At 39.2% G+C, this 27521-nt stretch overlaps 1 protein-coding gene across 12 annotated transcripts in view; it reads right to left on the bottom strand.

The window, feature by feature from the left end:
* The window catches only part of LOC109965182 (teneurin-3), a 620836-nt gene that overhangs the window by 366524 nt on the left and 226791 nt on the right, over positions 1 to 27521 (bottom strand). For 11 of the 12 annotated variants that reach the window (XM_020608997.1, XM_020609006.1, XM_020609005.1 and 8 more), the window contains exon 1: positions 22063 to 22819. The exons of the other annotated variant lie outside the window; for it this stretch is intronic. The gene's annotated coding sequence lies outside the window, so the exon portion shown is untranslated. Of the gene's footprint in view, positions 1 to 22062; positions 22820 to 27521 lie in introns of those variants that run through there. 12 annotated transcript variants of the gene reach the window in all.

A 27521-nucleotide genomic window follows, 5' to 3' on the forward strand; every position in this document is an offset into this window, starting at 1 on the left:
AATTACAGTAATGGATAAGGTACATTAAGCTTATAGAACCCTAGTGCAATGGGATGATATGGAATGAAACAGTGCAGAATAAGAAGATAAGTTACAGGAGTAAACAGTTCAATGGATGTAAATAGTGCAAAGGTAAAGATAAATATGGAGTATCTGCATATGAACAGTGTGCAAATGAGTACAGAGCAGTATTCTGTGAGTAGAGTATGTGCAAATTAATAGATCACTTCAGTGTTACAGGTAACAGAAGTGTATTGCATTAGTCCTGGGTGGAGAGATGAGAAGGGGTGAGGTGTGGGTAGTGGTATAGAGGAAGACAGTGGGGGGACACCCTCAATAGCTGGAAGTGGAGTCCCTGTGATGTGTTGGGAAGATTTCACCACCCGCTGCAAACAGCCCTGTGGTACACCGGTGTTGAGGATAATGGTGGAGGAGCAGGTGTTGTCTGACTTAACATGCTGAGGCCTGTTGGTCAGAAAGTCCAGAATCCAGTTGCAGAGGGAAGTGTTGATACCCAGGTCTCCAAGTTTGGTGGTTAATTTGGTGGGGATGACCGTGTTAAATGCTGAGCTGAAGTCCACAAACAGCATTCTTGCATAAGTGTTGTTGTTCTCCAGGTGTCTGAGTACAAATTGCAGTGCTATGGAGACTGCATCTGCCGTGCTCCTATTCCTTCATTAGGCAAATTGGTAGGGGTCCAGTGTGGGTGGGGGACAGGCCATAAGGTGTGCCAGGACCAGGTGATTGAAGCGCTTGATTACAATTGGTGTGAGTGCTACAGGGCAGTAGTCATTCAGGCATGTCGGGGCGAAATGTTTCGGCACTGGCACAATGGAGGTGGTTTTGAAGCATGTCAGCAAAACTGCTTGGGCAAGGGACAGGTTAAAAATGTCCATGAAGACACCAGCAAGTTGTCCAGCACATGCCCTGAGCACACATCCAGGAATGTCATCAGGACCAGCAGCCTTACATACGTTGGCTCAGAGCAGCATACATGTCAGCGAAGGTGAGTGTGAGTGGCTGGTGGTCTGTGGAAGGTCTAGACTTGATAGTTGTCTGCTTGTTGTCCCGGTCAAAGTGAGCATAGAAGTCATTTAGCTCATTGAGAAAGGAGACATCTGTGGTTGTTGGGATAGAGTTGCCGGGGTTGTGGTCACTGATGACCTGGATGCCCTTCCACATACATCGGGGGTCAAAGTTTGTGAAGTGTTCCTCGACCTTTAGCTTGTAGTGGTGCTTGGCCTTCTTGATGCCCCTCCTCCGGTTGGCCCTGGATAAGCTGTAGGCCTGTGCATCACCAGATCTGAAGGCAGAGTTGCGGGCCTTTAGCAGGAGCCACACATCATTGTTCATCCATTGCTTCTAATTTGGGTACGTGGTGATCTGTTTCTGGGTTGTGACACTGCCAGTGGTAGTGTTAATATAGTCCAGCACAGAGGGAATGTAGGTGTTAATGTCCGTGTGACAGTCACAGGTAGCCCAGGAGGTATGCAGCAGCCATGTTTGTGTAAACATGGTCCAGAGTTTTATTTATTTTTTATTTCTAGTGTGGCAGAAACATGCTGGTGGAAATTAGGAAGCACTGACTTTAGGTTGGAGTGATTAAAATCACCTGCAACAATAAATGCAGCCTCTGGGTGTGCAGTCTGTTGCTAATGGCTACATGAAGTTCATTCATAGCAAGCTTGGCATTAGCGTCTGGAGCGATATAGAGTTCAATTATTATAGTCGAAGTGTATTCTCTAGGCAGATAAAAATGTCTACACTTATCCATAAGAAATTCCAGGTTAGCTGAGTAGTGTCTCTCTGGGATGACAGAGTTTGTACACCAAGCTTTGTTAACATAAATGCACAATCCTCTGCCTCTGGTCTTACCGGAGACATCTGTTCTATCTACCTGGCGTGTGTAGTGTCCAGCTAGCTCAATAGCACTGTTGGGTATGCTGCTGTTTAGCCAGGTTTCCATGAAAATCATAACATTGCAGTCCATAAGTCTCTTACTGTTGGTGATGCGAAGCCATATCTCATCCACCTTGTTAACCAATGATTGCACACTGGCAAGGAAAATGCTGGGTAGAGAGAGACGATGTGGTGTTAGCTTTAGCTTAGCTCTATCTCCTTCCCACACCTTTGTATACGATCTCTACACCGCCTGCGAGCGCTTCCGCCCAGCCAGGTTGGGTGCGTAGGCTCCGGTGTTCTGGAAATTTCAGGGGTGAGTCGAAGATTGGAGATAAATCTGCTGGAGTGGTGCAGACCAATATCCAGAAGTTCTTGCCGGGTGTAGGATATCAAGGTGAAGCTGTTATGCCCGAACACACACAAAATGAGCAGGAGAATCACTGCAAAATTGCGAAATCTGGGGAGACGCTGAGCCTTGAGTTGTAAATGCGCCACCATCTTGGTCATGTGACTCTTATGAACTCAGTTATCTACTGTTAGCATAGGGAGGTTCAGATTGCCATGGATTTTATGGTTAAGATGATTCTTGCCAAACTCCCAGTATTTTCCTGCATGTACAAAGCATGTGGTCAAAAAAGCTTTTCTTCAGGAGTTGAAGCAATTGCAGCTGTTACTTAAACATGATTGGGGAGAAATATGCTCTAATCTGTTGTAAAAAATGTTTAATAAGTTATTTCAGACACACAGGAGGTTGAAATTGCCATAGGAGAAACTTGATTCTTGCTGAGTTACTTATGTGTACAAGAACATCTTATGAAACTCATCCATTATTAGTTATATAAAATCTGTGGCTCTTAAATTGTATATAATATTTAACCAAGAGCTACTGTATGTCCCATTTGCTGAGAACAGTGGGACTACTAAAAGAGGAGATAAGAACACCAGGCAACACATCACATCATTAAAAACAGACACAGTGTTTCTGCAGGTTCAAAGATCATTAAAGTTTTGCTTCTGGTGTGGAGTTTTTTTTTCAGTAAATCTAGCTTTTCCTTATGTACTACAGTACCTAACTGAAACTAGTAGAAGAAATTCCATTACATTGAATAGAAATTTAAATTGTACTTTTTAAATGTTACTGCTAAAATAAAAACAGCAGCAGCTAAATCTCAGCAAGACTCATCACAGACAAACACTAAATAGTGATGGTAAACTGCTGAAAAGTAAGCAAGGCCTTTCACACATAAATACTGACTGGACAGGCTCAGCCACCACTGTATTGTTAGGACAAGGTGTATGCCCTTTCAGAGCAAAGTGGTAATGATTTCCTGTAAAATCTCTGACTTGAGTTGATCTCAAATCTGACAGGTTAAGCTGTGCATGGTCATTAATGGACTGGACATTTCTTTGTCATTCTGCCTTGCTCATCGATATAGTTTGCCGTTTTCTCTGTCTCATTGTTTGTGCTATAACCTGGTCACATTTTACACATTTCAACTCTTTGCGCCACCACAAAACACATTACAATTCTGCACATCACAACACAACTGAAAGCTTCAAGTAATGGCCAAAATGTTAAACTGAATATGTTTTGTTAAACAGAATATGTTTACTCACTCTTGTACTGCAGTTACAGAATTGACTAAACAGCACTCAGAGTGCAAACCTCCACCATGGGCAACTCAGTTTCTCCATAATGCCATTACACCTAAAAGCAATATTCCCATTGTTTTGACCCTTATAATATGAGTTCTTGACCATGAAAACCTACTGCTAGCATTTGGAATGATGGCATTATTAGTGGGACCACTATTCCATTATTAGTTTGGAAGTTATTCAAGAAAAACAATAGGCATGAGCGATTACTATGAGCTTTTGCTGGGTTCTTGAGATGCTGTAGTTCTGTGGGTGTGTTGTGTTTAGCTGGACAGATGTGACATATAAGCTGTACTACATATGTGTTTTATTCCATTTACTGATGCACAGCTTGTTTACAATCACAGTAGACGACTGTAGTAGCAAATGCTAATGTTCTCTGAATGAGCTGTAGCTGCCAGCCAATAGGGATAGCTTGGTGTGATAGTGAGCACTCGCATCTCTGAAAACACTGTGAACAAATTTCTAAATTGGCATTACTTGGATAGACTTGACCACATCTTTTTTCTAGCTAAGTGGTTACTTGGTTGCCTGAAAAAAATGTCAAAAACAAATAAAGTGACTTTGAGCTTTGGTTCAAAATCTCTGCCATCAGGCTGTCACTCAGCTGCATAAAGTAGATCTTCCCCCAGCTGAGTGCTGTCACCTTGCTGGACTCCTTCAGTCCCTGTCTCACACAGTGAGTGACAGCACTGAGTTTCCATTGACAATGAATAGGTAGACCTAAACCAGGGATCACAAGTGCTCAATAGCTTCAGCCACAAGGCAGCTCACATACAGTCCACAGCCTTTCCAGTACTCACAAGGTTAAAGAATAGTTTAAAAATCTCTGTATCCAAATGATGATCCAGATCAGCACCTATGTATATCTAATCAACTGTTCCGTGGCACATACCCTACCTCTCCAATAAATGTCAATAAATTTCATTCATTACTTTTTGAGTTACACTGTGAACAAACAAACCCAAAAATGCTGATGAAAACATTACCCCCAATTGATGGAGGTAATAAACATAATCAACCAGGTAATTTGAACAGATGTTTTACATTCATAGCGTCACTAAAGCTAGCAACAAACACTGAGAGCACTTGCTTGTAACACTGTCTGAAGGAGTATTGAATTATTATGATTAACATTTTTCTGATACTTTCCAATACATTTACTGCAAATAATATAAATAGCACACTGAAATGTTTCACTTAGACATGGTTTATAAACCTAACAGCCTGACTTAGACCAGCCAATTAATTTAAACCAATAATTCATAACACAGAGAGAGAGGCACACAGAAAGGATATAAAAACAACTGGCACACAAAAATACACAGAAATAGACAGATGCACATGACTAATGTAAATGTCTCCACAGCAATGTTCAGACAGGTTGACCTTTGTGGAACTGATGGTGCATCGAGCATTCATGATTCACTTTACCAAGATAGTTGATATTTTTCTGGCTGTTTCTTTACTCTAAAGGGGAAAAACACAAATTCAAAGACAGAAAGTTTGTTTTTTGTCAGACTTGTGCTGAATTCAATGCAAATATTACAAAAAAGTCTAAATAATTCATGATTGTAAAACAATCAAAACAAAAGTTGATGGATGTCTCCGTTATAAGTGCTGAGCTACAAGAACAATGTAAAAACACAATTTTGACATATATATTAAGGAGCCTTTTATAGCCTAGATTTACCCAGTTTCTATGGACAAAGTAACAGAGTCTGACCCATCAGACAAAAAGTGTCCAGTTTTTCTACTAAAAGGCTGATCAGTGCAGCCCTTGCAGGCAGTAGGACGCACAGGCCCTGCAAAACAGTTAAAAACATGAAAAGTGTGCCCCAGCAGAGGCAAATGTCTCCTAAAAAATGCATTTCTATACAAGTAATATTGCAAATATTTTTGCAGGAAGGGTAATTGTGACCTTTTACATTTTCTATGTTGTGTATTTTGCAAGTAGCAGATACGTATGTTGATACTGAAAAAAATTGGTTAAATATTGATTTACTAATGCACAGACTCTTTGCTTGTTTGCACATTACTTCTTTCCTTTCTGTTCTCTCAGCCATATGTTGTTTACTTGCCCATTGCTGCCTTACTTAAGGACATGTAGATACACATTGAGGGCCGTTGTACCAGAGTCAAATTCCTCGTGTGTCCAACACACCTGACCAATAAAGCTGATTCTGATTCTGATTCTGGTTTTCACCCAAATATCTGGTATTGCACTACAATATCTGTTTAGTGACTATAGCTGTTTTAATTTTGTTTTATGGTCAGTTACAGCAATTGGTTTAGGTTAGAGACACACTGTGGTCTGGTTTAATACAGAAAAAACTCAAAGCAACTTCAGGAACAGCTTCTTTAAATTTTGATTTCAATCTGCAGTCACTGACATACAGTGAAATACAAAATAATAATCTATAACAAGTACAATAACAATGAATAATCATTCTTCCTTTCTCACCATTATCATCACTATCTAATGTCTGAAAAAAAGTGTGGGCTAAAGCTTTGGCTTATTATGGGTACCGTTTATATAATACACAACTGTTTTCACCAGAGTTAGCACAAAAAAATCTTAAGAGCATCCTGTACCCTGCCATACTATGTTTATTTATATTTAACACTTTTTTTGCTTAAAATTAACCACAGACGGGAGGCCGAATGCAGACCCGAGTCTCTGGTGTGACAGTTGTGAACTCTGCATGGCCATCATCTACTCCAGTCTCTTCCTGTGAGTCTAATAAATGTAGTGTTCTATTCATTCACAAAATATGTCGCATCTGAACGCATTCCAGCTGTGAAATACACTTCCTACTACATTTGTCATTTGCAAACATGAGAGTCACACCAATGACGCATTAGTAGTACAATGCATACATTTTTATTGGCCAAGGACTTTGTCCCCCCTCTGAACTCACAACATTCCACTGTTTGTGGCCCACTGAGAGCTCCTGTTTTCATCCTGGCATCATCCTTCACTGCTACCATAGACAGACCAACTGTCCATTCATATTATATTCATGAACCTTTCACAGTCTTCTACTTGTTCTTCAATTTTTGGCTGTCCCCCTAGTTTTTTGGGGGTCGAACAGCGGATCACTACAAACCGCACGTGTGATGGGACACAGGTTTTAAAAAGAGCACACCGGCTTGTGCAAAATCTTTTTTCTTTTCATATTTTTTTCAAAAGTTGGTAGGTTGGTGATAAGCAAAACAAATAGTTTGGTATTTTATATTATCCCAGCAAATCGCCAATTTTTCAGTCTTAATTCTAATCTATATCACATTCCGAATTGTCACAACAAATTGCAAAATATGAAACAGAAGCATTTCATTACTATGTATTTAAAGAATAAAACATGAAATGCTGAAAAAACTACAGAGAAAGTTGGAAAGGAGGTCATAATGCAAAGTATTAATGAGCTCCAGTATCTGACATCTCCCACATCAAGGGTAGAATACTAAGCTGTAACCAACCAGTCTGATGCATGTGAAGGTGTACTGGATTATTTTATAGACGCATGGGGTGATTTGCATGTGATTTGAAGACACAGCAGAGGGCCATGTGTAATGGCACTGGCTTCAGAGTTATCAACCCATCCTGCTGTCTCCAGGTGGCAACAGGGATTAAATGTACTTAGGGAGAAGCTTTTCATGCAATGTAAATCAGCCACGTACAGCTACAGTTAAAAATTACTCATTAGATTATAGACAATTTATAGATAAATGCAAATTTCTGCCACTTTAGATTCCTACATTAACCACACAAAACCTTTTCCACAGTTTAAACACATCCATTGGTTGGAAATAGTTTAAATAATACATTTTAAGAATTAGTCCATTTTTGCTGGTACAGATACCAGCAAAGTGTCGTTTTGGAAACAGACATGCTGATACACAGCCATCAAATGTCCCTTCTGTCTCTCTCTGCGGTCAGTTAGACTGTGTGGCAGTCATACTGATGATATGGATTCTCTCATTTACATTTCTGTTTCGGGTGTCAGACACCAGATAAGAATATGTAGAAACAGATTTGGTCTCAGCACACTGTTGTTAGCCAGAAGGAACTGCAAAGTGCTCACTGATGAATTTTCAGACCGCAGTATCATCTGACAGCCTAAACAATGGTTTATGACCACAGCTGTTTGATGTTTCACATTTAAAATGTGTTCACAGAGATTCTGTCCTCTTAACTGCAGTATACATCATGTTTAATATTTCTGTGACCTACGTGTTAACCATGATTTTAATCATGATCTTTGACTAAGTATGTGAAACGCTGTGTGACAAATTATTTATCTGACCCAGTAAAATACAGTGAGACAATTCACAAGCTTTCAGTTTCCTCTCTACATCCGCATACTGTCGAGTAGTGGTGAGGGAGCACCTTTGTGACACCTGGTGGCAAAAAAGAGAACAACATACTGGATTTTATGACACTGGTGCTGAGCTGAAGGATACTGCATTTATACCGCAACAACTCTTTGAGGGTGACGCAAACACACTGCAGTGGGAAAGACTTTGGAAAGCACTTTGAAGGGCTCCCACTGTATACACTGTGTTGTGCATTTCATTTTAAATAAATAAAACAGCCATTTTTGCCTATCAAGATATTAGTAATTTATTATTAATAAATTTGTTAACACTTCTAGAAACATGATTCCACCTACTCAATAACCCATGTCATTATGATTTAATAAATGTCGGATCTGTCTTGGGATGCTCAGTATTAATGAAGCAAATAAACTTTCATTAGTTATGGTTGCTAATCCTGTTTTATGAAACAACAAAAGTAATTTGTGTCATATTTAATGTGTCTGGCAAGCGAAAAGCACCATGGACAAACTGGCACAGAAAAAAAGAATGCAGGAAAGCTAAAGGAGGAAAAGTAAGCTTTGCATTTACAACTCAAAAGTAAAAAAGGTTAGACCAGCCTTTTTCTCTAATGTCATCAACAGGAATATCAATAATTCTTATGTTTTGTTTGCCAATGTCTAGAACCTCAGTATCTCAAAGTAAGTGCAATGAGTTTGCATCTTTTTTTAAGTAAAAAAAATAACAGAGTAGCCATAAATTCTTCCATGTCAAACAATGCAACCAGACAACTGCTGCAGCTACACGGGAACAATTTGGTTAGACTGTCAACATGCAATGCTATCAGTGCTAAAACACTCAAGGATGTAATTAAGAACCAACTGACTTCTTCGGTGCTTGGAAATAGATGTGCTGAATATTATTAATGGATTTCCCCTGTCAGGTATTTTTCCAAAATCACAGAAAACTGCAGTTGTTAAGCCCCTTCTAAAGAAAAAAAACCTGGATCTTGCCATGTTAATAATTACAGGCCAGTCTCTAATCTTACTTTCACTGGAAAAGTTATTGAGAAAGCAACTCAACTGAACAACTTTTTAAACATAAACTGCCTTCTGGACAGATTTCAGTCTGGCTTTAGACAACACCGCAGCACTGAGTCTGCAATGAAAAAAGGTGCTAAATGACATTTGTGCCAATACAGATTCAGGTAAAGCCTTAGTTCTGGTGCTACTTGATCTCAGTGCAGCTTTTAATAATGTGAGACCATAAAATCGCTCTTGGCAGATTAGAAAAGTGAGTGGGATTATCAAATACAGCCCTGAGACAGTTCAGATCATATCTTGAAGGCAGGGGCTATGTTGTTTACATTGGTGGTCATAAATCTGAGCGGACCACCATAACATGTGGAGTCACCCAGGGTTCGATTCTCGGACCACTGCTATTCAACCTGTACATGCTCTCTCTGGGTCAGGTTATACATGACAATAACACTCTGTCAGCATATAGAACAAGTAAAAACCTGGATGCAATCCAATTTCCTTCAGTTAAACAAAGATAAAACTTAGGTTATTGCTTTGACAACAAGAAGGAAAGGACCAAAGTTATTGCTCAGCTTGATTCTAGTTAGAAATCTTGGCATCATAATTGACTCAGCACAGACCTTCACCAGTCAGAACAAGGCCATAACTGAATCAGCTTTTTACCATCACAAACAAATAGCAAAACTCAGAGGTCTCGTGTCCAGACAAGCTTTAGAGAAACTCATGAAATTCATGTCTTTGTTTCCAGCAAGCTGGACTATTGTAACAGTCTTTGTCTGGTCTTCCCAAAAAGACTGTTAGACAACTTCAGCATCAATACTAGTAGTATGCTTAGTAGATTTAGCAGTTTTACAGTACAAATGGCATGCATCCATGCATATCCATTATCACTACACTGGATTAATCTGATTGACCTAACCAGTTGTAACTGTAATTAAATAATAGACATACTTTATAGTGTAATTCCATAATATAGGTCTTATGCTAATAAAGTCAACAAATTATGATTTAGCAAACTGGCAATTGTCTTTCACATCTTTCATTATTTATTTTTACTGAAACTAAACTCATATACAAAACCACAACTCCTTGATATTCTACAGTTTCTCACCGTGATAGAAATATGCCTTATTCTCTAGTTACTGCTTCAGCAAATGAGGAAATTAAAATGATTTGTCTAAGTTCAGGGAAAGACTGGGGTGAGGATGCTAAACCAGGATGTCGTCAAATGATTTAAATAGGACCATCCACTACAATCTACATGCCATTCCTAGTTTACTATTTTTTTGTGTTATATTAATGTATGGTTGTTTTATGGTTATTTTTATTTCTTTTTTTTTTATAAAAAAAAACAATCCATTTGAGTCTCTCTCTCTCTCTCTGAGCCTGTTAGAGTGAAGGAGCAGCTAACACTGAAAGCACCAGTTATTCATAATTGATGAACTGACACCCAATCCACGAGCAGCAATTATGCTGTACAGAGTATGCAAAACAACACAAAAGCCATAATATATATTTTTTTAAAATGCTGCACATGTCCACATCAGTCATGTTACATGAATTACTGACAGATGATCAAGTCAGCACCATTGACATGGGCAGAGCTCACACACACACACTGCACATACATTTTAAAATGAATGATTGAAAGCCATGAGCTTTTATTTTGATTGTATGTATTCTATATGGCACTGCAGAAATGCTAATTCCCCACAGTCCAAAGACATACAGGTCAGGTTAACGGACGATTCTAAATTGCCCGCAGGTGTGAATGTGAGTGTGAATGGATGTCTGTCTCGATGTGTCAGCCATGTGAAAATTGTACGACCCCCAATCCCCCGGACCCTCTGGTGACTGTCAAGGGTCAGCTAAGTGGTCAGATGGCTTTGAAGGATGTAGTCTAAACCTATATCTGATACTCAATATCACCAGTATAGTTTCAACTTTCAGCTGCATGTAAACATCCCACAGTCTGATGGATGGATGGAGATAAAAGAGATGTCCCATAACAACCCTAAGGATTGGTATGGGGGCTGATCTGGGCATATTTTAAAGGATCAGTATCAGTTAAAATAAAGCTGTTTAAATGCCCATCCCTATTTACTTTTCCACCGCGATTCTACCTCGCTCTCTCCTCTCCTCCAAAGTGCCGCTCCCTTCCCTGCTCTACACGGGCAAGCTGCACACTCACACTCACACACACACACACACACCCATATAGACAGAGCAGAGCAGATAGGAGGTTATATTTTGAGTGAAGCACAATGCTCATTAACCATATGTGCAACAAAACCTGCCAGTAACTAAAGTAGTTCAACCAATTTATTAAACACAGTCCTGTGGAAAAGTGTCATGTTCATTTAGCCTGTGGTCAACTCATTAAAGTCCTCTTTTATCTCTTCCAGATCTCTTTCATGGTAATCACAGTAATTACATATCTTATATTTATGAACACTATACTATATTCACACTGAATTCTAAAGTCTAATTTCTAAAGTACATATAGTACAATAGTTATTTTGATCAGGAATCAGACAACAATAATAATGATTAAATTCCTTTACATGGATTAAATACAAAACTGTTGTTGAAGCTTGTGGGTTCAAGACATTTTTGCAGTGCAGGTGTTCACAGTGGGTTTAAAGACATTACACCTATCCGCCAGTCCTCAGTGGTCACCTATTTAAAGTTGTCTAATGGAATGTATCTTTTTAAAAATATTTTAGTGATTTTTTTTTAACTTATAAAATGCTTAAATAATTGATTATAACCAATATTTTTCTTCAGGTACCTAGCTGATTGACAACCACAATTAAAATCCACAGAAGAAGACGAATCTCACTACATAATTTTGCTAAAATTGTACAAGAAAATATGATGGCAAACTACTTGGCTTAATAACATGAAAAAGTCAAAAAAAGAAAACAGTGTGTGCAACTGCATAACAAGAACAGGATAAGGGAGGGGATATAAACAGAATATACAGTAAGCTACATACGGAAGTCAAAACAAGCTTCCAGTTTTCTTGTCTGGTACATATGTAGGTAGCATGCTCGCAGTGCAAACAGTCCATCTAGTGGACTTGGGCAGATGATGACATGCTATCACAAGGATTCTTGGACACACAGACGCAGAAAACATGAATGGACCTTAACACTCGGCTGTCAAATCTGAGGTATTCTGTACCAAGTTACAAAACAGATGCATGGTAGAAGCAGGCAGAAGTGGTGCAGCCTCCCTCAAAAAACTCTGAAGAAACTGAAACATTTAGTTTCCCCCAGATTTTCAGTGAACATAAAGGGTTAGTAACATACACACACACACACACACCCTCCACTGTTGGACAAAAGGCATCCATTTATGAAGCTCCAGGTAGCTTTCATCAGCTGGATCTTCAGTCTGAAGACTCCCTGGATAATACCAACGTGCACACACACACACACACACACACACACACACTATGCAGACAAATCTTCAGTTTGAGTACTCTCACGGTGATTATTGAAAATACACACACAGTAAAAACTGCCCACAAGGTACATATGCACACAGAAATTCACACACAGCAAGCCTTCCGAGTCTATACACAAGCATACAGCATACACACGCAGACAATTTACTATTTTCTCTGGTACACAAACCAAGACTAATATTTTTAATATGGTAGAGTTCATGTAACTCAAATAAATGAAAATTAACTCATCCTTGTGTTTGTACACACACATCCTTATTTTTGCCACTTACTAGGTCCCTACATAAACTTAAATTCATTTCCAGGAGTCTTGCCCTAACCTTAGCCATAACCGCTACTTGCCTAACCATGTCATTTTCATAAAGTTCAACAGTCATGGGGACCAGCCTCTGGTCACATCAAGTAAATCCAGTCCCCACAAAGCTCGTGTGCAACATGGTTTCAGTCCCCACAAGTACAGAAAAACAAGGCCAAATGCATGTCATGAGAAATGACATAAATGACATGACAAAGACATTCATGGCACTAAACTCACATAGTTTACAGTATATACATTTCTATATCATGGTATACAGTATGTTAGTAATCACAATAATATTCTAAATTGAAATATTTAGACATGGAGTGGAAATCACCCAGGTTGTTTATTTCTTTAAAAACTGACTTTGTTTCTCACTTGCAGGTATCATTTAATTTCCTTGTGGCCAATCCAACCTACTGACATCACACAGCAGTGTTGCAAGTATGTGTATGTGCACAGAACCGTCTCTGCTGCCATAACAACATCAAGTCATTTTGGACACAAAATACAGCAGTCAACAGTGACTTTCAATGACTGGACCAGTGACGGGTTTGTCAATGAACAACATGGCAAAATTACAGAAAGCTCTGGTGTAGGTCTTTTGCACCCTGAGGTGACTGTAAGATTGAAATGATATATTTTAAACATCCATCCATCCATCCATCCATCCATTTTCTTCCACTTATCCAAGATCATGTTGCTGTCATAGCAGGTTCAGCATACATCCCTCTCCCTGGCAACGTGTTTCAGCTCCTCTGGCAGGGTTCCGAGGTGTTCTCAGGCCAGATAGGATATATAATCTCTCCAGTGTGTTCTAGGCCTACCCTGGGGTCTCCTACCAGTTGGACGTGCCTGGACGACCTTCAAAGGGAGGCGCCTTGGAGGCATCCTGATAAGATGCCTGAACCACCTCAACTGGCTCCTTTAGATGTGAAGAAGCAGCAGTTCTACTCTGAGTCCCTTTCAAATGTCCAAGCTCTGCATCCCATCTCTAAGGGTAAGTCCATCCACCCTACGAAGGAAACTCATTTTGGCTGCTTGTATTCATGATCTTATTCTTTCAGTCACTACCCACAGCTTGTGATCACAGATGAAGGTTGGAGCGTAGACTGAGAAATTCCGGCTTAGCTCCTTCTTCACCACAATGGTCTGGTACAATGTCCGCATTACTGCTGATGCTGCCCCTAGCCACCAGTCAATCTCATGTTAAATTTTACCCTCAAGACCCCGAGATACTTAAACTCCTTCACTTGGGGCAACAACTAACTCACAACCCGTAGGCAGCAGTCTACCATTTTCCGGCAGAGCACCATGGCCTCAGACTGGGAGGTGCACATTTGTATTCATTGGATGAATGGAAATATAAGTGCTTTACATAATGCATACCTACATTAAAAAACAGATTCAGCTGTGTTGTGCAAAATTTTTGCATAAGTATGGGTTAAGTAGATTTGTTACCTAACATCTGTCTTGCACATATTTAGTGTTAACGGTAAGGTTAATATGCTAGTGTCAGCTAATGTGGCTAGGGGGAGGTGCTGGTCAGGCATGCGGGGGTTCCCAAGATAAAAAAATAAAAGTGAGAGGGAGAGGGAGAGAGAGAATGTGCTGGTGGTAGTATCGTGGCTGGTCTCACTCTTGAGTTCAGTCAAACTATGAGAAAAACCCTAAATACTGTATATCGCATTTATTCCTTCTCACACACCCAGACTGCTTATACTGGTGGCAGCGGTGGGATAAGTTCCAGTGTTGGGGTATCCATACTAACTGCTAGTGTAGTTTTAGCTTGAAATATATTGACCGACATGACCATACCCATTTCCCCTTACTCATCAGCTACTTTTCTGGACGCACCAGATGTCTGCCTCACTGAAAACAAGTCAACCCTACTGCACCACCGACCCCTTGTGGCAGTATTAAAGAGTTTACAATTCCCTTGATTGAAACTGCAGACACTAAAGATTTCACAACCTATGTAAATGGAATTGTGCAGGAAACTGAGATGCATGTCATATTTGATACAGATGCCACTATTTCATTTATTGGTGTGGAGACCAAAATCTCAATTCCTTCTCTAGCAAAAATACCTATACAGTATAAGAAAGTTTATCATGTCACAAGCTGTAACTGGTCAAAGTTTGGATGCCTTTGGTATGATAGCCATCAAAGGATCTCAAACTCCCCAACATAAAGTGCAAGCAATCAGAAATGTCAGTCAAGGTTTTATTTTGAGTTTTGATATTTTTCACTCCTCACACTGTGATTCTAGACCTGGAGAGACAGCTGTGCTATCTAGGTGATGAGGTCTTACCACTACTTAGGAAAAGTAGACCGGCACCTGCTAGTTGTACAGGACAAATGATAGAAACATCACTCTCCCACCACCCTGCCAGGTTACTGGCAAAGTTTCCTTCATTCTGCCTGTAATAAACGCAGGCGTAAATGGACTGTATTTATATAGCGCATATTTCACAGTGTGTTAACACTGGACAAAGCGCTTTACAGGAGATCATACACATTCACCCATTCACACACCAATGACGAGAGGCTGCTGCACACTGGCGCCAGTCGAACTACCGGGAGCATTTTGGGGTTCAGTGTCTTGCTCAGGGACACTTAGGCATGCAGAGAGACCAGGAGTCGAACCACCAACTTGCTGGTTAGAAGACGACTGCCCTACCTCGTAAGCCACAGCCACCCCACGTAACATACTGTTACGGTGGGTGTCTTGAACTCCGCCACCAGAGAGAGCTGGAATTGCATTTGCCCACACATTGCCCAGTGGCTGTACTGTTGCATGCACCATCAACTTAACACATATTCCTGTGGTGCCTTAATCAGGTATGCAGCTAGTGCAGTTTACATTGGTTTCTAACATATAATCCATGATTCTGTCCCCATATGTAAAGTGTCCACCTGCTCAAAACATTTATCCAATCTGCTTACAGATTCAGAGTTTAAAGTTGGTTAAGTTAGCTAGAATGCAGTAATAGTAAAACATGCACAACTGTTACTTAGAACAGACAGCACCCCTGGATGTCCTCCGAGTCTCAGTGGCATTCAGCACAATGGATCTTTCATCAGGATACTGAGCAAGACAAAGCAAAGACAGTGTTCACCACAGACAGGAGACTTGATGTGATGCCCATGGGCCTGATAAATGCTTCCCCTACTAATTCATATATTTAATACAGCTGGTGTTAATTAGGATTCTCATGGAAAACATGCCTGATATATCTTGATGACTGACTACTGATTCAGTTTCACTGTCCATCTTCAGCATTTGAAAGAAGTGTTGGATTGCCTCAAAGCAGCCTGCCTGAAACTCAGACCCTAAAAATGTAGCTTTGCCCAAAAGAAAGTGACATTTCTGGGACATGTCTTTATCTGCTGGACTAAAATATGACCCAGAAAACATAAAAAAAGTAAAGAAACTGGCCTGCACCTACAAACACCACTGAGCTCAGGGCATTTCACGGGCTATGTCTTATTACAAGTGCTTCATTTACCAGTTTGCTAGACTGTCAAAACCGCTGCAGGTTCTCATTGAGAAAGGAACAGTGTTTTTATGAACCAGTATTGAACATTTGAGAGCCTCCATCATGTTCTGCATAATGCAACCATCCTCTCCTATCCAGATGTCTCACCTGAGTTTCTGTTCTTTAGAGAGGAATGTTGATAAGGAAGAAGTAATTGCTTATGGCAGCCATATTTTGTCAAAATGGAGAAACCAACCCTTTTGCATTATCACTGACCACAAACCCCTTCTCTCTGTGAGGAAGATGCCTCTGGACTGTGATCCTACAGGTCGCATAGCACAGTGGGTACTAGAAATTGATCCCTATGACTGGACAGTTGAATATAAACAAGGCAGGAAATATGCAAATGCTGACTCTATGTGCCATAATCCTCTGCTAATTGAAGTTCAACCAGCTGATTCTGACCTGCACATGATCATAAGCTGGGTGCTCACTGATTACAGGCCCCCTTTCTCAAAAATTAAAGCTGTTTCACCTGAAATAAGACTGTACCAGAAGGAGTTTCCTTATCTCAACCTTGTTGATGGTCTCTTATGTTGCAAAGTCAGACCTCCACCATGGGACATTGTTTTAAAGACTGTAATCCCTAGCAGCTTGCAGAAAGAGACTTTTGGCACTTTACATGGGCATTCACTTTTCAAATATTTCAGTGCATAAAAGACATTACAAGGGGCACAGATCAGATGTTACTTGCTTCATATGACAGATGATATAACTCAGTAGTGCCGCAAATGTGCAGCCTGTGAATGACCACAGGCGACACCACACCAATAGGTCCCTACCATATGTAAAACCTAGTCACATCCAGGCCTTTTGAGAAAATTGCAGCAAAGATTGCAGCAGACCTGACTGGCCACTCCCAGTTTGGTAATCAGTGTGTACCTGCTATTTTAGTATGTTTTACTAAGTTCCTCAACTTGTATGCACTCTGATCAACGAGCAACCACTGTGGTGAAACGATTATATCAACCACCATGGTGTTCCTCCGAGTGTGCATACTGACCAGGGCATCACTTCAACTCTGATCTTGTCAAGGAACTGTGCTCCCATCTGTGAATACACAACACAAGGACATCTCCTTATCATGCTATGTCAGATGGAAAGGTGGAAAGAGCACACATGACCAACATTGGCCAAATATCACTACACCAAAGGTGGTGAATGGGATGACCACCTGTAGCAGGTTGAATTTGCATACAACATGAGTATACACTGCTCCTTCAAACACACTCCTTTCTCCCTGGCCCATGGTACAGAGTTCTGTCTACATGCTGACCTCCTCCTTGTCATGTCAGGATATTCAACATCCACTCCAGGTACTCCAAGTGAATATGCAAACTCTGTACTTATACAATAAGACTATGTGCTGCTTTTCACTCTGTTGCACTAACATCAAAGAGCAAGTGCTCAACAAAAAGACTACTTTGACCATCATAAGAAGCACACTGCCAATGAGCCATGTGATTTAGTGTGAGTTGACCTTCCTGCCCTTCGCACACCAAGGTCACCTAAATGGACTGGCACTTTCAAAGCACTACAATGTTTAGACCTGGACACAGGAGACACTTGAGAGATTATGGACTTCTGGACCAGCGGAACCAGTGTGAGAATGGAATTGTGTCTTTTAAGCATAGTTGTGCAAACACAGATTCAATTGCAGTGTTTAAAATACTTGCATATGTACCGGTTAGGGATATTTTTACAGAAACGCATTACATTCACTAAAGAAAAAAAAAGGATCTTATCTCATAATTATGACTTATTATCTGATAATTACAAGATATTTTGTTTTGTAATTATGAGAGGCCTGTTTGTAGTCTATATTTTTTTACATTTTGAAACACTAAGTACACCAATTTAGCTATTAATAGTTCACTTTTGCTATGCACTATTGGATGTATTGACAACTATTACTGAATTATTACTTTAATACTTAAAAAATTTATAAAAACCTGACAATTTTCGGGCAGGTTCTGCAGCATTCCAACTCCTATATTATCTGATAATTACGAGATCTTTTTCTCATAATTATGAAATCATGAGCTCATAATTATGAGATAGCAAATCATAATTAGGAGATAGAAACCTCCATTTTTTTCTTTGGTGAATGCAATGTGCTTCCATATATTTTTATTTATCTTACATATTGCTTGCGCATTTAGTATTAACAGTAAGATTTGGTTAAAGTGGTAGTATCAGCTACTCTGGCTAAGGGGCGCTGCTCAAGGAGTTTGGAGGTGCCCGACATATAAAAGAGAGACAAAGAGAGAGATGGGGGGAGAAGTATTCTGGTAGGGAGCGAGACGGATTAAAATAACCAGCATTTACTGTATTTGAATATGAAACAAAACAGAAATGGAACCTATATATAGTATTAACAGAAGAGTGCCTGTTTTTTTCTAGTTACTATTCATAGACTGTAAAAAAAAAAAAAAAAAAAAGGCGAGCGGTTTTTTAAATGGTCTTTTAAAAAAAAGAGGCAGCGGTTATTTAAATGGTCTTATACTTGTATAGCGCTTTTCTATGCATTGCAGCACACTCAAAGCGCTTTTACACTATTTGGCCATTTACCTATCCACACTCCAAAGCACTCACACGGCGGTGTCTTGCTCAAAGACACTTCGACATGTGGACTGCACAAGCTGGGAATCAAACCGCTAATCCTCTGGTTAGGAAATGACCTGCTCTACCTCCTGAGCCACAGCCGCCCCAGAGTGGTATCAAAGTACAAACTTTGAGAATTTTTTTTTTAAGAAATCAGAACTTTCCGTAGCTACCAAAACACGGTCAGACTGGCAAAATTTTTAAATCAAATTGTGCAAGAATGAATCTATAATTGTAAAAATCAAACTAGCAAATATGCTCATTAGATGTCACCTATCTAGTTTTACAGCTGTGCAAATTTACGTATATTGTCTTGTAAGAAAAAAAACTGAATCAGTCTGTCTAAAAGTCAGGAAAAACGCTGTCAAAAATCCAAAACCTAAGCTAACAAATTCTGAACTAGTCCTATTCTTAGCTGGTGGAAAAACACTTTACTAGTTTGTGTTTCTACCCTGGCTAAATCAACATCCACCACACATCTCATGTTTTAAAATAACAATTGTCAAAACATGTAAAAACAGTATAACAAAAAAATAAATGTATACGCTTTTACCTGCCATACTAATGACACTCACAAATGAAGAGAAATTATCCTCAGAAAATAGTTCATTATTTTCCATAATCAAAATATTTCTGTCACATATGCTCTAAAAAGTATGAATCAGTTGTACTGTACTGTATATTATATTTTGTATCCTTTAAAATAACACTTGCTCAAGCAGCTGCCTGTCAGTCTTCTGTTCTGTTAAACCTGGAACTATCAAATACGCTTGTTTTCAACAACAAATGTTTTCAACACAGTAAATCTCAAGCAATAATACTAAATATAATTCACTTACAATCTGCTTGCTTCTTCTTGTGTTCGGTGAAGAGGCTGTCTAAGCCATCTGTGTAACTAACAGTGGTGGATGGGATAGTTCCAACGTGCTACAGCGTCTATGCAAACATCACTCACAATTCAGTTAAACTTGTTCTTCAACCTGTTTGTTAAATAACTGGGACTTCATAACTAAAGACAATGGTTAGAATGGTCTAGGTCAGAATGCAGGTTTAAACGAGCAACATTTTGATACTCAGTACAGCTAAATAGCTATTTATCTAAAATAGCCACTGTACAGTGTTCTCCCATTGTTGTGCAGAGGCTACAGTTCAGATAGGGTTTGATCTAATGCAGCCACATATAAACAAAATTCTAGATGTGCACAGTATCCAATCTTAGATCACTGTACCGATATTATATTAATGTAATGCAACAACAACAGCAAAAAAGCTCTCAATATACGTATATTGCACTTTACATGAACAGCACATATACGTGCTACTATACAAGTGGACGGTTAGGGCCGTTTTATCAACTTTTATCATGAACATTCATCATGAAAGTGAATCAGTGTTGATGATAATGATGATGATGTTGTCAGATTGTAAAGTGAACTAAACAGTCCAAATTCTTTATCTCATCTAATAAGTATGATTATATGGCACTCACAGTACAAATACAGCCAGTATCCAAAAAAAAGAACAAAAAATTAGAACAGCAAAACCAATACGACCTTCTTAAACTGATTGTTTTACTGAAGGTGTCAGTTAACACACCTTCATAGTACTTTACTAACAGCCACAATAGAGTTGCATACTGTACAATAACTACAGAAGCTCCCATTTCTGAATAAGAGCGCTGCAATTTCTGTCAAGATACAAGATGCAAGGTTTTTAATGAAATTGAACTTGAATACAATATCAACTACTACTACTGCTACAATAAGCCTATCTATCCATAAGTATAATAACTGAATGGGACAGAGATATATTCTTTGTACCTGTCACATTGTGTGCTCAAGAGACCAAAGACATGCACTTTCTATTTTAAGGCCACAGGGAATACAAATGTAGCCAACAGGGAATATATGTAGCACGAGGCAAGTGAAAGCCACTTAGTGTCTACCCTGTTGATTTGTCCTTCAATGCAGTGCAAATTTTTGTGGTTACAATATTTCAAAGCAGTCTGGCAATACTTTTATCTTTCACACACACACACACACACACACCTTCCCCACACTAACCACACTAGACAATCAATGTGTATTCCTTAAAATTTACTACAGGATAAAGGCAGGCACTTCTCTTCCAAAGTGGGGTCTTAATTCGTAATCAGACTGGTTCATGATATGATCATAGCATATGCCAGTGGTATGTGCAGGAACACTTAGACAAGGGACAGTTTACAGTAATTTCAGTATTGTAAAGTTCACAAAAATATTACAGGCTGCAAGAGAATGACAGTTATAAGAATCACCTTTACTGTGTCCATAAAGGTGTATTAATAAAATCACCAACGAATATCTTTCCATATAGCATTGTGAGAAGTAATTTATCAAATTTGGATTTGGTATAATAAATTGTTTTCAATGTGGGAGCTAAGGCGAATAGAAATATGAGAACACCCTTGTACATAAACAAACATCGTACACGGTTTCTACTAGTAGACTACTCAGTTTGATATGTATTTGTTTTCAAGGTTAAATAATTAAACTTTTTTTGGCTCTGCACACTCCGAAATCAAGCTCTTTTCCTTCTATTATCTGACGTTTAAATTCCCTTTCACACACACTAAAATTATAAAAAGTATAATGTCAAATGATGATCTCTTAGAGGAATCTCCAGAATCGGTACAATTTGCGAGTAAGCAAATTTCAGGTACGCGGAGAACGTCATGTGCTCCATCGAAAACGCTCTACATTTAATTAACTCTGGCGTAGTGAATTAAGATGGACATTTTTTAAATTTTCAGTAAACAGGACAACATTCGGCATACAGTGAAAGTCGCCCAGCACTAAGCCTTTTTTTAATAAAGCCAACTTTTATACCAGGGTCTTGTCACTCATCTCGCTGTTCAAGTCCTTTGAAAAAACAGCGGAACCAATTAGAAAACTTGTAACTGTATTAAACAGTGTTTGCTCGTTTTTACTGGTGCCGAATTGCAGAGCGGATAAGGCTATTTTAAAGGTTTTTAAACATGCCTTATGTGGTGGACATGCCAAGCGGCAATGACCTGCCATTTTTAAAGCAGAGAATGGGATCTGTCGTGCGTTCGGCTCGGAGTTTACCTTGAAATGCACTAAGTACAGAGACTGTACGGGAATAACCCAAATGCACAAATCCCGTTGTAGCCGATAAATGTTCCTTCTGTCATTTCAAGGTTATGTTCAGTGCTTTTCTGGGCTGTCCTACCTGTTTGTCCTAGTGTAGGGATCCTCCTCTCCCAGTTTACTACCACCGTCGTGCAGCCGCCAGTTTTCTTCCACTTTTTCCAGAAAAACTTCTTCCACTTGTTAAGCGCTATCTCAGTAGTGAAAATGACCAAAAAGCGCATTCACAACACCATACTGCCGCACTGTCCTTTTCACTGTTTCACTCACGTTACTTAAACGGTTTATTCCCATTGAGTTTAAGCCCAAAGACAGAAAAGCGTGTTTTCTTTCATGTCCCGCGTACTGTGTAATTTAAAACAGTTTGCTCTGTATAATGCTGAGCGCAAACCAAAGCGGAGCGGCTGGGTTGTACTGCGTTCACGGGCGCGCGGCACTTAGAACAACGCACACGTGAAATGAACGAGGCAAGTATCGGTTATGAAAACAGGCAAACTGCTCGGTTCTCCTGTGTCTACAGCGGGGAAACTACAGTTAAACTATGAGTGAGTTATTTAAAGCTTGATGATATTCATCCAAAACGTCCTTTCATTTCGAAAATAAATTAGTCAGGCGGTGAAACACCTTTTTCCCTTTGCTCTCTCCTCTTTCCTAGCGCTGTCCTGGCTGCTGGGTGCACGCGATAATAAAAACAGTCTGCAGAACAAAATATTGGAAAAGAGATCGAGAGAGCAGAAGAGAGCGAGCGCGCTCCAATAAAACGTAGAAACAAGGCTGTCCTCTGTTATTGCTGCCCTCTGCAAGTGTGGGCCGGCGCGAGCTCATCTCCTCCCGGTAAAAGATGATGATATGCCAAGCGAGGCAGAAACGGAATGCTGGGGATCCCCTGCTGCGTCCAATCCTGACGTCTCTACCGGTGTGCTGGCGTGCGCGTGTGCGCGAGTAACTGTGTGTGTGTGTGTGTGTGTGTGTGGGTGTGTGTGGCCCACATGAATGATTGTTGCGGGTGGTTGTGGTGGGGTGGCGGGGGGTCAGCCGTGAATTTGAACTGTATTGCCCTGACTGTGACAGGAGACAACGGAGGGGCGAGAGTAGCACAAGTGCATAGTTTAACCGGTTAAAGATGCTTCTTTCGCTTTCAGTCTGACTGTCTCCACACACACATACACACATTCTATATAACTGAGGCTATCAGCTGTCAGATAGTACAATAGCCTATGTATAATACATGCATATTGATTATTCTGAGAAAAAAAAAAGGTTCTAGGTGCACCACTTTATTCTCAGTCAGTTTCTGTGGACTACTTTAAGTTTATTCTGAGCATGTGGTTCCAATTATAAGTTTGCAGTTTCATTTAGTTTCAGTTAAGTTGTTTTTTCATTACAAGTTGTAACGAACTTCTAATTAATTACTTGTTTCATTACAAGTTATAATTTTAGATGTGAATCTTCTCTGAGAAAAGCATTATGTTGCATAATGCACATTATACATGTGGCTTGGGAATAACTGAAATGGAACTTGTCAACTCAAAGTAGTAACTAGAAAGTCATATTAACCAAACATAGTGTGAAGAGTCTAGGTCAGTTTCAGTCAGAGTCGGAAGACAAGACTCGAGATTAAACCTTAACATTTGAAGGGAACAGTCACAAAACAACTGGGGTGTAATTTATGGTGCATTTGTTTGTTAATTTTGTGCTGAACAGACAATGAACAAGAAGGCAGTGTATTGCCATGACTTTCTAACAGCATTCAGCCTTGAGATCGGTATGTTTCTGAAATATATTCATAGGAATCAGTTTATGGTGTGTTATGACTGGATCTGTAGCCATAAAGGAGGGAAACGCAGGCAAAGTATAGGCCATTAAAAAGATTTTTATTTTAAAAAATTAATGGGTGAAAAATAGCAAGGTGCAGAAAACAACACTGTCAGCGGTGCAGGAAAGGGCATTTGTTTGCAGGTGTGCACTAATTTTTAACAAAATCCGAACCAAAGCAAAAGTACAAGGCTTATGGAAAGAGCATTTTGCTACAGAAGCTGGGCAGACAGGCTTGTATATGGCAGCGGCAGTGGTCAGGCTGAAATGGAAATGGGGCTGCTGCAGCATATCTGAGATGAAAGAAAAAGTGTCTCACGTTAACTGCACTAAAAATAATACAGCAAATGTATGTGTAACTAAGACTGTATTAGTTGCAAATATTTGTACCTCAGTTTAAAGAAAAGAAAACACAGTTCAGGCTATTACATCTCAATAAAATGTTGGCTTTAAACTGCACTGAAACACTTAAATGTAACAATTTTCTAATAATTACAATGTAGAATGACAATGAGCCAAACTTTAACCTAGTCATGTAACATTGTGTGGTAGTATAGCAACTCATTTTTTACATTCTTCCTTGACTTAATTGTTCTGGTACTGAGCAGGAAATTGTTAATTGTTATATTCTGTAAAGTAGTTTGCGGTGGTGTTATATTAAATTGCATTACGTTTCTGTTACTTTTTGTTGCATTTATTTATTAATGAAGTGGACAAAATATTGGATACACCTTTTATTATTGCTCAGTGGGATGATGTTTTCATATGGGCATACAATGCCCTTTTTACGCTACTGTATACATAGTGCTGTGTGTTCTTCTGAACAATGCAACCTCAGTTTCATCATTACACAAAATATTTTCATAGTAGCATTGTGGGTGCAGTCAAATTTTTAAAGAAAACAATATATTTAATCTTCCAGTCATTTTGCCTAACTACATTTAAAAAAAAAGTTTTTCCTCCTAAGATTATTGGCTTTGTCAGAGTGGAAGTATTTGGTTCTTTACCAGGAAAGGGAATACTTCTACACCTACACAGAGAACTGCTTGGGAGGAAGAAGACAATGTAAAAGTCTTTTTTGGCAGTTGAACAGAAATATCATAGTGAGTCATATATTAAATTACTTGTCCCGAGTGCAGGTCCTAAGTGTGTTTGTGAGGGAATAAAAGAATAGCGTTGTGGAGTGTCAAGGTGCTCTTTGGCAAACTCCTTTTATTCTTCTCCTTCTTTTGGAGAATTTAGTGGCAATTTCACAGTGGTGTCTTGCCATGGACACCATGCTCTGCTCTGGGCTGCTTTTTTCTACGAGTCCTCCAACCTAAACCACAATGTACACCATTTGTTTCTAGTTTTGAATGCAACCTATAGAGCCCCTCCAGGAGCTCGCTTACCAAATCTTAGCCGTCATGGTAGCAATTATACTGTATGCTCCATATAACCATTCCATTGACAAGGGCACTGGACCTTTGTCGTCATAGAAACAATCATTAACACACAGTTATACAGTTACGGAACTGTCATGGTTTGGTAGGATTTAGGCATAAGAAGTACTTGGTTAGGTTTAGAAAAAGATTGTGGTTTTAGTTCAAATAAACAAGTATCTCATAGTAATAATCTAACTGCTGTAAATGAAAAAATGTTTCACCCAGGAATGGAACAGGGATTTCCTGTGAGAAAGTCCTGTGTTTTCTGACCCATCCATTCACCCCAACCTTCTTCTAACGTGGACTAACTTTGTCCTTTGTTTACATAATTACTACAGTCACCAGAGGACTCCTAACTATAGCGGGTTACAGTTGGTTGCAATAACCTACTGGCTCAAATGACATATGGACTTATTTTTATGGGAAGACATTTTCTATAAAAATCAGCATAACAACCAGGACTCCTGTGCAATACAACAGAATGTTTGAATGCTTGGTCCAATTGTCGGATGTAAAGTAAGAAATCTGCTTGGCATTTTCTTGTTGGTTACATTTTTCTTAAATAAAGGAAGTCTTTTTAGGGTTTATTCTCCCATGTTTTCCACTGGATAACAATCCCTATCACTCAAAGGGTTTTTGAGAATACTGCTTTTAAGAGTATATCTATTATCCTTGAAAAACTATTTGATGACATGGGATTGCAGAGGTTTTGGGCTTGTCAGCACAGCTCAACAAAGGCTTCATATAATTAGATGTTTTAAAAATAGGAACAACAAAATTTTCTTTGTTTGGTTTTGCTTATTCTGACCCTATGCACTAGAACTCACTTTTCAATTACAAAACTCTCTTTATTTCAAAAGAAGATTCATACAGGACAAAGTATTTATTTCACCAGTTTCCTATTGTGGAAATACAAAATGTCTTGGGTCAAAAATCTAAATAATAGTTAAAATCTCGAACGAAATGGCATCATCAGACTAACTGATTTAGCTGAACTAATAGCTGGCATACCTGGTATTTATTAGCTGTGTTTGTCCTATTATGGCTTTAAACTGGAAGGAGAACAAAACTGCCCATGTCCCTGTCCTTAGTCTTTTAAATCCATGGTATTTCACACATTATACACAGTATTCTACCTCACTTAGTAATTGGCCTAAATGCCCATACAACCATTGCATTCATAAATTCTTCTAGGAACTTTGAAACTAGAGGAATTACCCATGACAGGTGACCTACACACAGGCTGACAGCAGTGCTCTCCCAGCAGCTTCATGCGCTGTATACATCGCAGGCCAAGATCTCCTAGAGCCCTGCACAGGCCTGAAAATGTAGGTTCAAGCCTAAGGCATTCAGACCCTGCCACAGACTGACAGCTTATGCAATTTCTCTGCACTTGCTCAAGTTAAACCTGAAACCAGTTCAAAAACATCAAAAATCTTTCACTAACTTTCAATAGCCACTGAGCAACAACCATCATGTCAAAGAAATAGAAAAACAATCATCCTACACCAGAAAGGAGAGTGAATGACAAGAAAAACAGTGCACACATATACAGTAGGATTTAGCAAAAAAAAACGTGCACCTGCACAATTTAATTTAGTCCAGTACAGACCTATAGGAAACCACAGCCAGAGAAAGACTTGTAACTTATTAATACATAGTTTTCACTTAGAGAAGGATGTAAGGCATTGTGTCTTCCTTTATAAATCTACAGCTAATTGTTTAACAAATCAAGATGAACTCATCATGTGTCAGATGAAAGTCACACCACCAGCAGCCTCCAATCCTATGTCACATATTTCACAGTTTATTGATGGATGTTTGGGAGAAAACAGAATAAAATAAAATGAAAAAAATCCCAATAAAATGAATAACTGCTGCACTTGTGGCCAGCAAAGTACTTAAAATATCTATGTTATGTCATTTTATTCATGTATTTTCTATAATTAAACTATATATTTTATAAGGTATTTTATTTTGAAACATTCAAAGATGTGTTACAGATGTGAAAAAGGATCAAGTGTTCAAACCAGGTGGTAGCCTATATAATAAAATATTATGTTAAATGTTTGTCATTCACATCATCACCTTTATTTTCTCTATTAAAACACTCCCTCACATTCATATGTGCATACACACACACACACACACACACACACACACACACACACACAAGTGTTCACACGTAAACATGGAGACACCCCCTGACACGCCACAATCTGACTCACTGACACACTGACACACTACATCTGGGGACATGTCTGAAGGAAAATCATGCAGATTTATTCCTCCTATGGGTCAA

Source organism: Monopterus albus, unplaced genomic scaffold (genome assembly GCF_001952655.1).
Source record: "Monopterus albus unplaced genomic scaffold, M_albus_1.0 scaffold97.1, whole genome shotgun sequence".
Classification (NCBI taxonomy): Eukaryota; Metazoa; Chordata; class Actinopteri; order Synbranchiformes; family Synbranchidae; genus Monopterus; species Monopterus albus.